Source organism: Schistocerca serialis, chromosome 8 (genome assembly GCF_023864345.2).
Source record: "Schistocerca serialis cubense isolate TAMUIC-IGC-003099 chromosome 8, iqSchSeri2.2, whole genome shotgun sequence".
Classification (NCBI taxonomy): domain Eukaryota; kingdom Metazoa; phylum Arthropoda; class Insecta; order Orthoptera; family Acrididae; genus Schistocerca; species Schistocerca serialis.
Genome location: NC_064645.1, coordinates 590,782,935 through 590,793,969, shown reverse-complemented (window position 1 = coordinate 590,793,969; position 11,035 = coordinate 590,782,935). Strand labels below are relative to the sequence as shown.

Below are 11,035 nucleotides of genomic sequence, written 5' to 3'. Positions count from 1 at the left end.
AGCTTTAAAACCTGGACTATGGTGAATGGGAGAAAGTCATCAGATCAGGTTAGTCTTGTTGCACACTGCTTCCAACATTTGGTCGAGTTTATGTCCTAAGCGTGAGACATGGTGGGGGTTTGGTGATGATTTGGGCACCCATATCGTGATATCCCTTGAGCCTCAGTTTTACTCTCCAGAGTCACGTAAGTACCAAGAATTATGTGACCATTTTGGCCGATCAGGTCCATCCTATGGTATAGTATTTGTTCCCCTATAGTGACTCTGTGTTCCGAGAAGACTGCTCGCATGGTCCAAGACTAGTTTTGCGAGTACGAGAGTCAATGTTTGCTACTTCACTGGCCACTAGTCACCTGACCTCTGTGTTACTTAGTCATTTTGTCTACTTTGGAAAGCTGCCTGATCTCTAACCATTTGCATCATAAAACTTCCAGGCAGATTAAAACTGTGTGCCGGACCGACACTCGAACTCGACGGGTCGTGAGTCGTGCTTGGGTAGCTCAGTTGGTAGAGCACTTGCCCTCGGAAGGCAAAGGTCCCGAGTTCGAGTCTCGGCAGGGCCCACAGTTTTAATCTGCCAGGACGTTTCATATCAGCACACACTGCGCTGTAGAGTGAATATCTCATTCTGGAAACATTTGCATCATCGTTACCTAAACTTGCCATTACTTTGCAGGATTAGCCGTATAAGATTCCCTTGGTAACCATATAGGACCTGTATTTATCCATTCCGAAACGACTGGAAGGTGATCTGAATGTCAGTGGGTCCCCTACACCGTATCAGGCGTGGTAATGTGTTTCACTTTCGGTTTTTCCATGTTTCTGTCCGACCCTCTTGTACGTAGTAGCTGAGGAGAACTCGACTAAGAATATTTCTCACTAAAAAATATAGCTTATTTATGTTACTGACGACGACTGTTCATTGTATACTAACTCTAAAGGGAACGTGAAGACATTACTCCTCAGGGTACATGGAAATGTGAAACAAATGAAACAGAAGTCGTCGGACTGGTGAGTCAAGTCTTACTCCTAATGGGAGCCTAAGAAGCTGTTCGCCAACACGTAAAAGCGAGACATTTATAAGAGGCAGCACAAAGAACGACGGCCCACCGGGCTGAGACCGCAGAGCGCTGTAAATGTAACCAGAGACACGACCGCACACAAAGCTAATGAGGAACCCGCTCCTACAGCGCCACCTTTTGTGCTGCGATACGAGCGGGAGGGTCGCGGCGCGCGGATGCCGGAGAGCTGCTCGGAGGGAATTTACGTCGGCGCAGAGGCGCCGGATTGCGTTCGCCGGGGCACGCGCTTTGGTTCCGGGCCCCGGCAAGTGCCGTTTCAATGAACACTCTTCAAAGTGGGAACACCGCCCCGGAAGGCATTCACGGAAATCCGCATCGGCGAGCAACAAAGCACGCTCTTAAAGTGGGGGGGGGGGGGGGGGGGAGCTACTGATGAGGGAGTAACGGAATGGACGCGTTTCTTCACGAGGCGGCGCCGGGTCGTGAATTGCTTTCTGCTCCGGTTCGCTAAATGAGCGACGGAAACTTCGCAGCCGCTGCTGGGGGTTCTCTCCGAGTCACATTTACAACGGGACATTCTTCGCCGACAACCGCATACGCCCGTACATTCATGCCGCCTCTTGTTTCACTTTGGGTCTAACTTTTGAGTAGTACTGAATTCACTGGAGACGTGCTTGTACCGCAAGTTCGAGCGGCTACGTTCTTGAAGGTATTGAGCCGTTTTGAAGCAGTAACAGCCGTTCACTTACGTTGATAAAACACGCCACTTGAGCACTGTGGCATGTAGCAATACAACTTTTACGAAGGGACCGCGCCCACTCGTCACCTACGATTTTTCCAGGCTTATTGTTTACGAAGTGTGGCTATAAAATAACGCGAGTTGGTAAACATGTGTCAAAGGTGAACGACCTTCTCAGTGAAATGCGGATTTCTGATGTCTAGACGAATCAGTGTGGCCGTGACCTTCACTTGTGTAACAGCTATTATTTCGTTTTGCAGGAAAAATGGTAAGTGTAGTAGTAAATCGGCCACGTTCATTGAAGTTCTACGCGAAACTTGGAACAAATATAAAGAAACCCGTTTTTACTAAAATAAGTGTAGGGCAAACAATTTTGATCATGTACGCGAGTTTCTCAGTGATTCCAGCGTTTCCAAGATGGCCGAGAAGGCCTGGGACACCTTTCAATAACAGAAAGGGATGGAAATATCGAAAAAGTTGGTAATCTAATTGAATCTGAAAGTTGGCTGAGTACCTTAGCCATTACTGAAACTATAGGCATTGACCAGGAATACAGTATGTGATCAAAAGTATCCGGAAACCTGGCCGAAAAAGACTTACAGTTCGTCTTGCCCGCTTTCGGTAATGCTAGAATTAAATACGCTGTTGGCCCACACTTAGCCTTGATGACTACTTCCATTCTCGCAGGATTCCGTTCCGTTAGGTGCTGGTAGGTTTCTTGGGGAATGGCAGCCTATTCTTTACGGAGTGCTGCACTGAGGAGTGATCGATGTCGGTCGGTGAGACCAGGCATAAAGTCGGCGTTCCAAAACATCCCAGAGGTGTTCTATAGGATTCAGGTCATGACACTGGTAAGGCCAGTCCATTACAGGGATGTTGTTGTGGTGTAACCACTCCTCCATAGACTGTGTATTCTGAACAGGTGCTCGATCGTGTTGAAAGATGCAGTCGCCATCCCCGAATTGCTCTTCAACAGTGCGAAGCAAGAAAGTGCTTAAGATATCAATGTAGGCTTGTGCTGTGGTAGTACCAGGCAAAAGAACAAGGGGTGCAAGCCCCCTCCATGAAAAACATGACCACACCGTAACACCACCGACTCCAAATTTTGCTGTTGGCACTACACACACTGGCAGATGACGTACACGGGGTATTCACCATATATACACGCCATATTGTGTACCGTGATTCGTCACTCCACACAACGTTTTTCCACTGTTCACTAGTCCAATGTTTGTGCACCTTACACCAAGCGAGGCGTCGTTTGGCATTTACCGGCGTTATGTGTGGTTTGTGAGCAGTCGCTCGACCGTGAAATCCAACTTTTCTCACTTCCCGCCTAACTATCATAGTACTTGCAATGGATGCTGATGCAGTTTGGAATACCTGTGTGATTTTCTGGATAGGTCAGCCTACTACACATTACGACCCTCTTCAACAGTGGTCTTTGTCAGTCAACAGACGAGGTCGGCGTGTACCCTTTTGTGCTGTACATGCTCCCTTCACGTTTCCACTTCACTATCACATCGGACACAGTGGACCTATGGATGTTTAGGTGTGTGGAAATCTCGCGTATAGACGTATGACACAAGTGACACTTAATCACCTAAACGTGTATGAAGTTTGTGAGTTCCTCGGAGCGCCCCATTATGCTCTCTCACGATGTCTAATGACTACTGAGGTCGCTGATACAGCGTACCTGGCAGCAGGTAGCAGCACAATGCACCTAATTTGAAAAAGGTATGTTTTTGGTGGTGTCCGAATACTTTTGATGACATAGTCTGTTTTGCATTACCAAACTGCCCCGCTAAAAGTGTGTGCGAAATTCATGTCGAAAAGTCTTTCGATAGAACAAAATGACACTCGTGAAAACGTTCGTACTCTCGCTTTGAATACCACTTAAAATTGTGGTGTCACCGCCAGACACCACACTTGCTAGGTGGTAGCCTTTAAATCGGCCGCGGTCCGTTAGTATACGTCGGACCCGCGTGTCGCCACTATCAGTGATTGCAGACCGAGCGCCGCCACACGGCAGGTCTAGAGAGACGTCCTAGCACTCGCCCCAGCTGTACAGCCGACTTTGCTAGCGATGGTTCACTGACAAATTACGCTCTCGTTTGCCGAGACGATAGTTAGCATAGCTTTCAGCTACGTCATTTGCTACGACCTAGCAAGGCGCCATTATCAATTGCTATTTATCTTGTGATGCATGTACCGTCAGACCGATGTTCACCAATTATGGATTTAAGTTAAGTATTCCAGAAGCTACGTACTATTTTTGCTACTATAAGACCTTGACCTGTTGCAGACCTCAGGCCAGCCTGCGTGAGCTTAACGCGTGCCCTTCGGCCTCCCGTCCTTGTGGATTGGCTGTCTTGCTAGTCCACAAAAAAAAATTATCTTAATTTCCTGGATAAGTGGCAATATGTCACGAATCTCTGTTTTTCCCTTGCGGTACAGAAAACCAATGCAGTGGAAGAGCTCAACTTCACCGAGAGCAAAAAAAGCTCCAATGAGCAAATGAAGATTCTAAGCGTAATGACTGAATTTTTCGCTATTGACGTGTGTATTCACTGAGTTCCTGAAGGTCAAACTATTAATAAACAAGTCTATCTTGAAGTTCTCTTCCAACACCATTAGAAAATAAGGAAAACAACGACTCAAATTGTGGAAAAACTAGTCATGGCTTCTGCATCAAGACAACACCCGACTCATCCGACATTGTTAAAAAGTCTTGGCAAAGTAGAGCCTACCATTAGTAGGCCACACAGTTTATTCGCCGAACCTAACAGACTGGACTTTTACCTGCTCTCAAAGGTTAATCGGCACAAAGAGGAACAAGGTTTCAGTCCCTAGAAACAGCGAAAGATAAAACGGCGCACGTCATTAACGAGCTCACAGAAGAAGGCTTCCAGCGCTGTCTCCATCAATGGAAAATTGGCTTGGAGCTTTGAAAGGATAGACGAGGGGAGTGTACAATGAGTGACAATAACTGAATATCAATGATATTGAAATAAAATATTTTGCAGTAGTAGTTCCGTATTTTATAGCCACTTCACGTAGGCAGGGTTTGATAACAAATGAAAGAGAGAGAGGTGGGAGCTCCAGATGGCAAAGAGTTTAGAAAAAAATTGCATTTTTGACGGGGGTTGGGGGACACATGACCCAGTTAGCGTCGCTTCCAACCATAGGTTGGTGCAGCGGGATAAGTACAGGACGATAATCCGACGGTCATGGGGTCGAGTCTCTATGCGAGTACTTTTCTTTGCTTTCAATTTGAAAATAAAATTGCAAATAAAACGAAATAATGCTCAATATTTTGTATTTACTAATACTTCCATAAAAGACATGAAAAAAAAGATAACTAAATTCTGGAATTGCAAATAACCTTCCAGGAAGGGATTGTAAAGTGTACATGAGAACTTAGAAACGTTTATTAATTTACAGTTTATGATTTACACACGTTGGGATGATATTCATATTAACTACAAGGCAAACACTAATTTTCTCCTCATCTTGAAGACGTCACGAACGCCGCATTTTTGGAATTATATGATGCTTTTAACGCTTCAGTAGAAGAGCGCACTTGGTTTACATTCGTAAGAGGGTCTCTCTCACAGCACAGTGTGGCGGCAAACGACGCACAACGCATCATTTCAGAAAATAGTGGTGACTGACTGTGTTCTGTCGTAGTTAGTTGAGGACGTGATTTCGTTTTTCCTCCCGATGAAATAAAAGCGACATTGGAGCTTTTCGATCGAATTCCTTACCTTACGATAAATTAGTCATCGCAGAGTTGCTCTAGCGAGTAGTGTTATTGGGAATCACTTTAGCATTGCATGTCTTCTTCATCTTGAAAAATCCTGCCGTACAGTTTTAGATTTGTTCGTCCTCTCCATGAGTTAATTAACAGGAGAAGTTTGTTGTGCTCCACGTGCGGCGTCATCACATCAGCCAAAAAAGTATTTTATAAAATTGCTCTAAGCTTAGATTTTGATGAAGTAACGACGACATTCGTATATTTTGCCGCATATTCATCCACCAAAGGTTTCCTTTTCCTTTCCTTGTAATGGTTTCTATGTAAATATTAATAAATAAAATATTATATTTTACATTATCTCACTTTATTGAAACAACAAGGGGTGCAAGCCCACACCATAACGTCACCGCCTCCGAATTTTACTGTTGGCACTGCACACGTTGACAGATTACGTTCACCGGGCATACGCCAAATCCACACCCTGCCATCGGATCGCCACATTGTGTACCGTGATTCGTCACTCCACGCAACGTTTTTCCACTGTTCAATCGCCCAACGTTTGCGCTCCTTACAACATACGAGGCGTCGTTTGGCTTTTTCCGGTGTGATGTGTGGCTTATGAGGAGCCGCTCGACCATGAAATCCAAGTTTTCTCACATCCCGCCTAACTGTGATAATACTTGCAGTGGCTCCTGATGCAGTTTGTAATTCCTGTATGATGGTCTGGATAGATGTCTGCCTATTACACATTACGACCCTCTTCAACTGTCGGCGGTCTCTGGCAGTCAATAGACGAGGTCGGTGTGATAGCTTTTGTGCTGTATGTGTCGCGTCATTTTTACATTTTCTATGACATTGGAAACAGTGTACCTATGGATATATACGAGTGTGGTAATATAGTGTACTGACGTATGACAAAAGTGACACCCAATCACCTGACCACGTTCGAAGTCCCTGAGTTCCGCGGAGTACGCCATTCTCTCTCTCTCTCTCTCTCTCTCTCTCTCTCTCTCTCTCTCTCTCACGGTGTCTAATGACTATGGATGTCGCTGATATGGAGTACATGGCAGTACGTGGCAGCGCTATGCACCGAACGTTTGCTTCTGGGGTGTCCGTATAGTTTTGATCACATAGATTATGTACCTGTGTGCACATGTACGTCGTAAAAATACAGTAGATAAACGCTAGTCACCTCCAGGTAAAATCATTCTCTTAGCATGGCCGTGATAATGGCCCCAGCTGAACGTGGAAGAGATTCCACAAGCCTCTTCAGGAATAATGGATCGACCACCAAAGTTTATTTAATGGACATGCACAGTCAAAGTTGTTTACCAACACGGCAGGAAATCCTACCATATTACGAAACTCTTATGATAGGACACCTAAGTAAGGCTGCTATTACCTGCTGGAACTGATGTAGTGACGCTCTCTTACTGCTCTAAGCATAGATCCAAATAATCGTATTATAGAGGTCCGTACTATAGTAGGATTTCATGCAGTGTTGGCAAAACAAATTTCGACTCGCGAGATGATTCTGGCATATTTCATTCCTAGAAATAAGGAGGTGAGATTAATAGACTAGAAATGAAGCGTGGGCCTTTCAAGTCTCAAGAGTTGGCAGAGTGACGTGTAATGACTGCTGCACAGATGTATCGTCCAAGACGTCATGGTTAGGAAACATTCCTCTGGCTGGGCCTCTGTCTTACCTTTGAGTACCCAATTTTCTAAGGTACGTCGTTCTGTTACCAGTATTTCAGTGTTGCCGAAGGAACATAAGGGTAACCTTATTAATGTTTTAGAAGAACTAGAGATGAATGACGCCGTACAGCTGTCTCATGATCATACTGTGAGCACCCAAGCTGAACTACAACACAAATAGATTTCAGCTAATGTGGTAATCTCAATGGGCAACTCAGCCCGTTTAGCCCTGTCTGTCTACTTCTCCCCCTTCCCCCCTTCCTCTTTTGGCTCGTCTTATGGTTTGATATTTTATGCCTTCCACTCCTCTTAGTTTTCGAACAGTTTTAACAGTTACCCAAACCCACGTCCATGCCACATGTTAATACGGAGTACCGCCGCATCACTGAAGTTAAGTGCAATCGGTCCTGGATAACACTTGGATGCGTAACCGTCAGAGTGAACTCAGCCCTCGTAAGGGTCTGAAGTAGTGACTCTGGCCACGAAAGCTGAGAATGGCCGGGGGACCGGCGTGCTGACCACATGACCTGCATATCTGAATCCAATGACGGAAACTTGTGGTAAGACCTTATGGGACCAAACTGCTGAGGTCATCGGTCCCTGAGCTTACCCACTACTTAACGTAACTTAAGCTAACTTACGCTAAGGACAACACGCACACTCATGCCCGAAGGAGGACTCGAACCTCCGACGGGGGGAGCCGCGCGGACCGTGACAAGGCGCCTCAGAGAGCGCGGCTACCCCGCGCGGTCATCCACTGACGCCTAAAGGCTGAGGATGACACGGCGATCGGTCGATACCATTGATCCTTCTGTGGCCTATACGGACTGAGTTCAGTTTACGCACAGTTTCCCATAGTACGCCATTCGGGATCTCCAATAACATCCACTCTATATTTCCATTGTAGTATTTGAGTTTGTAATATAGTCTTGATCCGATTCCTAATAATTATCTCTCATTCAGAATCGGCCCAGCGCTCCTCCTCAAGCGCCACCTGCCATTCGGCCCATCATATGTTTCTGCGTTGTGGGAGGGGGAGGTGGTCAGTGTGGTGCCACCATGCACTCCGGACGTCGGATTCACTTTAACATGGTATTGTTTTCTCCTGTTTGTTCTTTTCTGTATTTTCTTTGTTTCCCCATTGCACAACATTTTATCGCTTTATTTATATTTTTTTAGTTAACTTCCCTTATCCTCCTCCTACATTAGTGTATCAGTGGCGTGCGACATTATTTTTAAAATGCAATAAAATTCCAGGACTCGTATAATATCAAATATACAGCAGCATCTTGTTCTAAGTATTGGTCATTGCCATATTTTACATTAATTGCGCTCAGCCGCTTTTGGCAAAGATCTGACACTCGTTTTGTCTATCGTTTTCGCATCCTGGTATTATTTCACGGTTTCTTTCTATTCAGAACTCTATTTAATGATGTAACTAACGTTACGAAACCGATCGTGCTTTTTAAACAAACTAGACATACAGGTGTAGTAGTATCTTTTCGCCTCATATGATATATTGATAATAAACTAGTCATGATCAGGATCTACAGAGCTACCAAACTGCGATAAGGTTGATCGCAGCACTTCAGCCACTGTTCCAGAGTCCACCCATTTTATATAAGATTAATACAGGATGATATAGTGTGGCCCAGGCCAAATGTGATCGGGTGCCTGAGTGTTCACCAGATCTGAAACATATGTGTGTAGCCCTGTGAATGCGGTTGTCGTCTTGGCAGGCTAGAGTGACCTCAGCATACAGATCATGAAGGTCTAGAAGAGTGGGATACACTTTATCAACGAGAGTGTTGAAATGAACTTGTTGGCTCGTGTTCACAGTAACCAGAGTATGGGTGTCCAAATCAAGGTACAGAAACGCCCACAAAATATCGCAGAATTACTTCCCGCATGAACCACACCCTCTACGCACTGCAAGATTTCAGCTTCTTTGAGCGTCAGTGCACTCGACGCCTGGAGTCATTTGAAAAGCTATAAGATCACGATTCACTGGACCACACTAGACAAAAATGTTCAAATGTGTGTGAAACTGCTAAAGTCATCAGTCCCTAAGCTTACACACTACTAAGGACAAACACACACACCCATGCCCGAGGGAGGAGTCGAATCTCCGCCGGGACCAGCCGCACAGTCCATGACCGCAGCGCCTCAGACCGATCGGCTCACACTAGACGCCTCCAATCTGTTACTCTCCAGTTTGTGTGTTGTTTGGCTTACTGGTGAGGTGCAGGTGTGAGCAATAGGCTTTTACCAGGTACCTGACTCAGCGGCATGCAGTCCTCTTCCGAAGTAACATCGGAAACTGCTTCAGGTCGATCTTCATTTACTAACAGCAGCAATTCTTATTGGGTCCGAAAGCGATTGTCGTGGACAAGGCGTCACACTGGTCTCCGATTCCAGTCAGTCAGAACGTTTTTAAGTCTACTGCTTTCACGGTGTGTTGTATGGCAGTAAATGGTTCATCATTCTCTATAGACACGTTGGACTCTTCTTGATGGTAACACGAACAAAAACTGCTACTTCATTCACGGTATGATCGTCGGCACGTACAAAGACGATAGCTCCATCGGAGCTGACTGACCTTCTACAGGAAAGGTGTGTCTACTGGATGAAGGTAAATAGACCGAAACCCGTCCACAAATACCATAGTTTCCGGAAATTGCAGCCTGGGGATATATCTAAGACAAGAAGTCATTTAAGAGATAGTACGTAATTAGTTATACATTTAAAAATGGGACTTCGGTCCTCAAAACACGCCTTATAGGAAAACAATCAATCTGTACTTAGAGTTTCGCTTTTACTTTCATATCAACTGTGGGGCGGATAAATACATCTCTCGTAAGAAATCGTTTTTCATTATTCTTGAGCCATGGATCAGCTGTAAATTGAAAACAAGGAATGACTCACATGTTAGACTGATACCAGAAAATTAATACAGTATTTTATTACAAACCATGACGAACCGAAAAAGCGTAATTTGGTATTTTTCTGAAGTACAGATTTAAATATTACATAAGTTATTCCTTTGGTATAAATTTTTGTTAGTCCATCACTTTCACTCTCAGATTCCCACTTTCTATCCACCCCTTCTAGTAATACGTTCATCCTCTAATATAGTAGCTTCGGATTTCTACAGAGAAAGTATATTCAGCACAGTAGGATAACGCAGAAAATTACTCAGCTTTTTTACTTCCATGTTTCTCTGATTAAATTTACCTTTGGGATGCTAGTAAAGTGTATGTAAAACAAAAATGAAATATCCAAAAGATATAAATTGCGGCACACACAGAAAAAAAAAGAATTGCGTAAAGATATTAACATGGCGAGTGCTCATTCTCTTAACGTCTAATTGCACGGGTGGTCTCGGCTGTGCAGGACAAGAGGTATTAAATAGTTCAAATGGCTCTGAGCACAATGGGATTTAACATCTGAGGTCATCAGTCCCCTAGACTGAGAACTACTTAAACCTAATTAACCTAAGGACATCACACCCATCCATGCCCGAGGCAGTATGCGAACCTGCAACAGTACCAGCAGCGCGGTTCCGGACTGAAGCGCCTAGAACCGCTCGGCCACAACGGCCGGCTCGACACGTATTAAATTCACAGGTTCTCTGCCTCGTGATGACAGGGTGTTGTGTGCTGTCATTAGGTTAGTTAGGTTTAAGTAGTTCTAATTTCTAGGGGACTGATGACCATAGATGTTACGTCCCATAGTGCTCAGAGCCATTTGAACCATTTTTTTAAATTCACAGGATAAACAAAAGAAAAGAGGAGAGGTTAAGAAGTGGAATTTCTTTCG

The 11,035-nt window shown here is 44.7% G+C and overlaps 1 non-coding gene across 1 annotated transcript; it reads left to right on the top strand.

Moving 5' to 3' along the window:
- The first annotated feature begins 493 nt into the window (after positions 1 to 493).
- Trnap-cgg (transfer RNA proline (anticodon CGG)) lies at positions 494 to 564 on the top strand. The gene has a single exon. It is a non-coding gene; the product is annotated as a tRNA-Pro (tRNA).
- Positions 565 to 11,035: the final 10,471 nt, after the last annotated feature.